General features: G+C 35.2%; 1 pseudogene across 1 annotated transcript; it reads left to right on the forward strand.

Moving 5' to 3' along the window:
* The first annotated feature begins 6,836 nt into the window (after positions 1–6,836).
* LOC308355376 (mitochondrial import receptor subunit TOM22 homolog) lies at positions 6,837–7,256 on the forward strand (annotated as a pseudogene). Its single transcript has one exon. The product of its transcript is annotated as a mitochondrial import receptor subunit TOM22 homolog (transcript).
* Positions 7,257–8,467: the final 1,211 nt, after the last annotated feature.

An 8,467-nucleotide genomic window follows, 5' to 3' on the forward strand; every position in this document is an offset into this window, starting at 1 on the left:
TTGTATTCAAGGTACCTGAGGGACATCTAACTATCCTAAAAAAGTTAGATGTTCCAGGCTTAATAATACCACTGTAAAAGTAATATGTGAAAAATGTAGAGAGTGATTTTACCATCCTCACACAACTAGAAAGTATTGGGACAGTTTTTCTCCTTTCTGCTTGTTTTGTGTTTGTTATTAAATGATAATTACCTACAGAATAAGGTAATAAATGAAAATATAGATTTAATAGCACATTTTCAGTGATGAACTGTTCATCTAGAATCAATGGAATCCCCATGTAATCTATTCAAAATATAAGCAATAAGATCTGCAGAGCAAAATATATTATTATTATTGTCATGTTAGACCTAAAGAATAAATAATACATGATTGAAAATAAAAGTCTAATGAAATGATAATAAATGAGAAAATAAAGTTTCTGCAAGCTTTTTTTTTCTTTTGGACAAAGTGCATTTATAACCAAATAGAAGTAAAAGCATCACACTATTGTCAAAAATCTGGGGTACTTTTCTCTGTCATCAGGAGACACCAATGATTTCTTGTATGAATGACTCACATCAGTCATATGGAGCAATATCTGACTGCAGGACCAGCCAGCCCTACATGGAGGTTAGGCAAGAGAAACCCCCATGAAGTGGTAGCGCTGATTCCTGCAGACAAGGAAACATGCCATGTTGCTTATAAGAATTGAGAGGTTTTCCTCTGTGGTCAGGAGCAAGACAGGTATGCCCACTCTCACCACTATTATTTAACATGCTACTCAAGTCCTAGCTACAGCAATCACACAACAAAAAGAAATAAAAGGCATCCAAATCAGCAAGGAAGAAATAAAAATTTCACTATTTGCAGACAACTTGAAAACCCTAAACACCCCACCAGAAAATGACTAGAACTGATATACAAATTCAGTAAAGTCATAGGATACAAAATTAATGTACAGAAATCTGTTGCATTTCTATACACCAATAATGAAGCAGCAGAAGGAGAAATCAAGGAATTAATTGCATTTACAATTGCACCAAAAACCATAAGATACCTAGGAATAAACCTAACCAAAAAGATGAAAGCCGGGTACTCTGAAAACTATAAAACTCTGATGAAAGAAATTGAAGAAGACACAAAGAAATGGAAAGACATTCCACAATCAGGGATTAGAAGAAAAAATACAGTTAAAATGTCTGTATTACCCAAAGCAACCAACACATTCAATGCAATCCCAAGAGCATTTTTTACAGACTAGAACAAACAATCCTAAAATTTATATGGATCCACAAAATACCCCAAATAATGAAAGCAACCTTGAAAAAGAAAAGCAAAGCTGGAGACATCACAATTCTAGACATCAAGTTATATCCAAAGCTGTAGTGATCAAAAGAGTATGGCACTGGCACAAAAATAGGCACATAGATCAATGGAACAGAAGAGAAAACCCAGAAATGAACCCACAACTACATGCTCAATTAATCTTTGACAAAGCAGGAAAGAATATATTCAATGGGAAAAAGACAGTCTCAACAAACGGTGTTGGGAAAACTGGGCAACAACATGGAAAAGAATGAAACTGGACCACTTTTTTACACCATACACAAAAATAAACTCAAAATGGATTAAAGACCTAAGTATGAGACAGGAAACCATTTAAATCCTAGAGAAGAGCACAGGCAGTAACCTCTTTGACATCAGCAATAGCAACTTCTTACTGGATATATCTCCTTAGGCAAGGGAAACCAAAGCAAAAAGAAACTAGTGGGACTTCATCAAAATCAAAAGCTTCTGCACAGTGAAAGATACAACCAACAAAACTAAAAGACAATCTTTAGAATGGGAGAAGATATTTGCAAAAGACGTCTGATAAAGGGTTATTATCCAAAATATATAAAAACTTATCAAACTCAACACTCAAAAAAAATAATCCAGTTAAAAAATTGACAGAAGACATGAATAAACATTTTTTCAAAGATATACAGAGCTTCAACAGATACATGAAAAGATGCTCAATATCATCAGGAAAATGCAAATCAAAACTATAATGAGGCATCACCTGACACTTATCAGAATGACTAAAATCAACAACACAAGAAACAACGGGTCTTGGAAAGGAACCATCATGCACCATTGCTGGGGGTGCAAACTGAAGCAGCCACTCTGTAAAACAGTATGGAGTTTTCTCAAAAAGTTAAAAATAGAACTGCTCTATGATCCAGCAACTTCACTGCTAGGTACTTACCCAAAGAAAACAAAAATTCTAATTCAAAGGGATACATGCATCCCAATATTTATAGCAGCATTATCTGCAATCATGAAATTATGGAAACAGCCCAAATATCCATCAACTGTTGAATGAATAAAGAAGATGTGATAGAGAGAATTATGCTAAACAAAACAAGTCAGTCAGAGAAAGATAAATACCATATGATTTCACTCATATGTGGAATTTAAGAAAGAAAACAAACAATCATTAGGGAAAAAAGAGAAAGAAGCAGACCAAGAAACAGACTCTATAGAGAAGAAACTGGGATGGATTAAATATATGATGGGGATTACAGAGTGCACTTGTGATGAGCACCAGTTCTTGTATGGAAATATTGAATCCCACTAAATTGTATACCTAAAACTAATAATACACTGTATTCTAAGCAACCAAAATTAAAAAAAAAAAAAAAAGATGTGAGGCTCTGGGACCTAATCTCTTCTGAAACTGTGTTTATAAAAAACAGTAATGGCTCAACAGCTTCATATTCTGAAAACACATTTGAGCAGTGACAAAATTACTTATAAAACCTATTTATGCTAATTAATTACGCCTTGCATATAGATTTCTTTTTTCACTTTGGCTTCTTTTGAGTATACCTGACAAATAAAATTATATATATTTAAAGTGTATAGTGTGATAATTTGATATACACATATTTTGTGAAATCATTACCACATCAGGTTAAAATTAACCACATCTACACCTCATACAGTTCTCTCTCTCTTTTTGGCAGTGAGAACATTTCAGATTTATTTTTTAGCAAATTTCAAGTATACAATACAGTATTATTAACTATAGTCATGATACTGTATATTAGATTAACTTATTCCTCATATACATGAGACTTAGACATTTATTCTCCAGCATCTCCCCATCTTCTCCATCTCCTGGACTAGTAACTCCATTCTACTCTCTATTTCTTTAGAGTTCAACTTCTTTTTTTGTTCTTTTAGATTCCACATGTAAGTGATATAATATAGTATTTAACTTTTTCTGCCTCATTAGTTTCACTTAGCACAAGACCTCTAGTTTCATCCATGTTGCTGCAAAGGATAGAATTACAACTTTCTCTTGGGTGAATAATATTTCATTGTATACAAAGGTGCTGCCACAATTATCAACATAGCAGAAAGATGTAGTAATATAACCTGAGTCATTGCTAAAAATTTGGGAATGTTTGAGCAGAATACATAATCTTAGTGAATCTTAGTGAATCCTTCAAGATTTGTTCATTTTATTGGAACTCTATCAACATGGCCACATGTATTGATAATATTCCTAATGAAGGCTAGTGTCTCTTGTCTAAATGCTCCTCTGTTTAAAAGTATAGTATAACACCCCGACATATGTGTTGCTAAAATCCAGACATGTGATTCATACTTTTAATCCTGTTTATGAATTCCAAGCATATCTTAAGGAAATCAATGGAGTCTGAAATGAAGTGTTCATTGTGAACTCTCACTAGCTCTCCATTGAAGGATTAAGATCATTGCCTTTAAAATTAGACAGATGTGTCTCATTTTTACAATTTATTTTCATTTCCTTATAAATATGTTTCCACTTGGGAAACATTTTTTTCTACTTTGATTGAGCTATTATATAATAAATATTTTACTTCCCTCTAAACATTTATAAGAAATGACCATCAAAATCAACTCCATAATATGCCTCAACAATAGAATAAAAGACAAAAGTCACATGAGCATCTCAATAGTCAGAAAAAAATTAACCAAATTTAACCCCTTTTCATGATAAAAACCCTCAACAAGCTGGGAATAAGAGCCTTCATTAATGCGATAAAGAACATCTATAAAAACAAACAAACAAACAAACAAACCCAAGCCAAACATATTTAATGGTGAAAGACTGAATACTTTCCTCCTAAAATCAGGAATAAGACAGTATGTTCCCTCTTACTATTTCTATTCAACATTGTTATAAAAGTTTCAGTCAGAGTGATCAGGAAAGAAATAAAATAAAAGGCATTCAAATTGGAAAAGAAGAAATAAAATCATATTTGTAGATGACATAGTCCTATGTATAGATAATTCTAAGGAATCCACAAAAATTAGTAGAGATTAATAAATAAGTTCAGCAAGGTTGCAGAATACATGCTTAATATACAAAATCAATTGTTTATATCTACTATCAAAAAGCAAACTGAAAAGGAAATTAAGAAAATTTCATTTACAATAGAAGCAATAAATAAAATACTTAGAAATAAATTTAGCAAAAGGCATGCAAAACTTACACTCTGAAAACTGCACAACACCATGGAAAGAAATCAAAGGATACTTAGGTAGAAATGTACACCAAATTCATTGAGCAGGGGCGCCTGGGTGGCTCAGTGGGTTGGGCCTCTGCCTTCGGCTCGGGTCATGATCCCAGGGTCCTGGGATCAAGTCCCGCATCAGGCTCTCTGCTCAGCAGGGAGCCTGGTTCCTCCTCTCTCTGCCTGCCTCTCTGCCTACTTGTGATCTCTGTCTGTCAAATAAAATAAGTGGAATCTTCAAAAAAAAAAAATCACTGAAAAATTCATTGAGCAAAAGACAATATTATGTAATAACAATACTCCACAAATTGATAGATTCAGTGCAATCCTCACCAAAATCCCAGCTGATTTATTTGTAGAAATTGACAAACTAATGCCAAAATTCATATGAATAGTCAAAAGATCCAGAATAGCAAAAACAACCTTGAAAAAAGAACAAAAGAGAAAAACAAACATTTCCTATTATAAAACTTACTACATAGTTACTGTAATCAAACAGTGTGGAATTTGGATAAGAATAAGCATATAGATCAATGAAATAAGATTGAGTGTCCAGAATAAACACTTGTATTTTGGGGCAGTTGATTTTCAACAAAGGTTCCATGACAGTTAAATGGGGAAAGAATAGTCTTTTCAACATTTCTGGGACAAATGGAAAAAAAAAAAAATCACACGAATGAAGGTAGTAGTGCCCTTATCTCATACGAAAATTAAGTCAAAATTTACCAAAGACTTAAATGTAAGAGATTAGCTATGAAATAGTAGAAGAAAATGTGTGTGTGTGTGTGTGTGTGTGTAAATCTTCAGGATCTTGTATTAGATAATGGTTTCTTGTATATGACACTGAAAGAAGGAGTGAGAAAAGGAAAAAAAAAAGTTAAAATGAGTATTATCAAAAGGAAAACTTTTGTTCTTCTAAAAAATGACCAAGAAAGTCAAAGGATAATCCACATAGCGGGTGAGTATTTTTGAAAATCATGCATCTTATAAAAGATTTGTATTGAGAATATTTAAAAAACCATTGCAACTCCATAATAAAAAGACCAATAAACAAATTAAAAATGTACCAAGGATCTGAAGAGACATTCCAGAAGATGCACAAACCATTCATTAACCATTAGGCACAAGCACTTCAAAACCACAATGAAATACAACTTCACAATCATATTCTACGTTGAATAGAATAAAAAAGACAGATAATAACAAGTTTTAGCCAAGATGTGGAGGAACTGGAACCCTTATGCAGGTGGTGGGAGTGTGAAATTATGTGGCCATTTGGGAAAAGAGTTTAGTGATTCTTCAAATGGTTAATCATAGAGTTACCATGTGACCCAGCAACTTCACTCCTAGGTATATATCTAAGAGAAATGAAAGTGTATTGCCACACAAAAACTTTTACAGTAATTTTCATAACAGCATTATGAAAAAATGGAAACAACCCAAATGCCCATCAACTGGCAAATAAATAAATAAATAAAACTTGGTATGTTCATACAATGGAATGTTACTCAATAGTAAAATTAAATTGGGTACTGATACATGCTATAACATGAATGAACCTAGAAAGCACTATGCTTAGTGAAAGAAGCCACTCATGCAGAACCACATATAAGTCGATTTGTATCAAACACCTAGAATAGGCAGATTCATGGGGACAGAAAGTACATTAGTGGTTGTCTGGGGCTGGGAGACAGGTGGCCTGTGGTTGACAGGTAAAGTATGCAGGTTTTTTGGGAAGGTAATGAAAATGTTCTAAAGTTGATTGTGATGATGAGTGCATTACTCTACAAAGATATTAAAAGGATTAAAGTGTATACTTTAATGGGTGAATTGTTTAGTACATGAATTATATGTTGATAAATCTTTTTAAGAATAATATTCAAGTGCTAAGTATGACAAATGATAGCCCCAGTGCTAGGAAGACTCAGACTGCACAAAGTGGAGACTATGTCATCAATGTGAAGGGAACTTACTGTAATTCTGTTCAAGCTTATTATTATCAATTGGGAATTGGGTTAAAAGTTGCCAAATTTTCCAAGCTTACTTAAAAGAAAAAAATGAGAAAGTTCTGATGTATGTACACACTCCCAACGTAAAATCTTGAAAACTGGTTCAACATTGCCCAGACAACACATTTGAGATCAAAGATCCATCATGCAGGTAGCCATTTCACAACATGGTATAATTTCTGATATAGTAATGTCTCTCACAATGTTTGTGATTACAGGGCAATGTGAGCTCAGTATTAATTTATTCATGCTATCAGTATTATTTAGGTATCTACTATGGTAGTAACCATTAATATTTATGGAACAAATGGCCGCCGCCGCTGGTGGTCCTGGGGCGCCCCTGTCCCTGGACAAATTGCTTCCCAAAGGTGATCCCGCAAAGACTCAGGAGGAGTTGGAGGACGAAGACGGCGAGGAGCTCGAGGAGACCCTGGCGGAGAGACTGTGGGGTCTGACGGGGATGTTCCCAGAGAGGGTCCAGACCACTGCTGGAACCACTTTTGATCTCTCCCTTTGTGGCTCAGAAAATGTACAGGTTTTCCAGGGCAGCCTGGTGGACTGGGACCGCTTCCTTCAAGATCCTGGTTCTTCCTGTTGTCTTTGAGACCAAGAAGTTGCAAACGAGGAGCAGCAAGTGCAGCGGTGGCAGATAATTCTAGGGCCTAACATGAGGCTCTCAGAGGAAAATGTTCTACCTTCACTACCTGGAAAGATCTAGATTGCTACTGCTATATGACTTGTCTTGGTGGGACAAGTTTGAAAATTCAATAGTGTTTGAACTGCTAATTATTTAGATTATTATTATTATTTTTTTAACTTTGGCACATTGATCTATCTAAGGAATTCTCCCCAGTGTCTCACAGAGCCTCCCAACTTGCAACCGTGCCCTCCACGCTGTCCCATTTCTTCTGTTCTCACCCTGATACCAGAATGCAGCAGTGTAGACAGTTACTCCGGCTCTGGCCACCCCACCCCTTTCACTAAATCACTCATGACCGGAAGATCTCACTATCCCATTTTTCGAAGGGAGGGAGGGCCTGGCAGCAGTTTCAACCACGGGATGGGGACTGTGGAGGACAGAGCAGGAGCTCATTTCTTCTGCCCATTTTGGCTATGAGAGACCCGTGTATCCGTCTAAAAAAGAAAATAAAAATTAGTGCTCAACTTTTTGTATTTAAATATTAAAAAGCGATTCCAATGGGGGAGAAAAATTATGGAAACTTTACAATGTTCCAGGCCTGAATATTAACTCATTTGTACACCAGTTCTATTGGTCAGATCTTATTACCATCCGCATTTTACAGATGAAAAATGTGTACTCCAAAAAGTTAAATTACTTGGCTGAAGTCCCACAGTTATAACTGCTGAACTGGGATTTTAAAGCAGGCATCTGAAGCCAAAAACTCTTCACAGTTACGCTGTACAGCTCCTTTCTGCGTTCAGCCTCTTCGGTGCAAGATCCCTGCTTTCAAGTCCCTTGGAATCTACTAGAGAGAAGATATATGACAATTCCTGTGCAATGCGGTGTGTGCACTAAAGAAATACAGCCATAGGACAGAAAGGGAAGCACCTTAATTTATGTGCAGTGGTTGACAGTTTAGGGGATGTTTTTGACGTACAAAGGAATTTTCCGGAATGAAAAAGAGGAATAAATTATTTGAAGTAGAGAATGCTCAGAATGTGCAAAAAGATTGAAGAGTCAGAAAGTTACTTAGAAACTGTAATTGTCACGCTGTAACACAGAGAATGATGAGAAAGCGCTTGGAAGTCTGATGAGTGACAGTTCAGGACAAATGACAAAAGATGCAATTAACTGTTTAAGGGGTGAAGAGCCTTTGAAGATTTGTGTTTTAGAAGAAACACGTAGCATTTAAGGTAGAGGCTGATTTGAAAAGAAAGCAAGATAATCATTTAAAAAGTGACTACAAT

This window comes from Martes martes (genome assembly GCF_963455335.1).
Source record: "Martes martes genome assembly, chromosome: 14".
NCBI lineage: Eukaryota > Metazoa > Chordata > Mammalia > Carnivora > Mustelidae > Martes > Martes martes.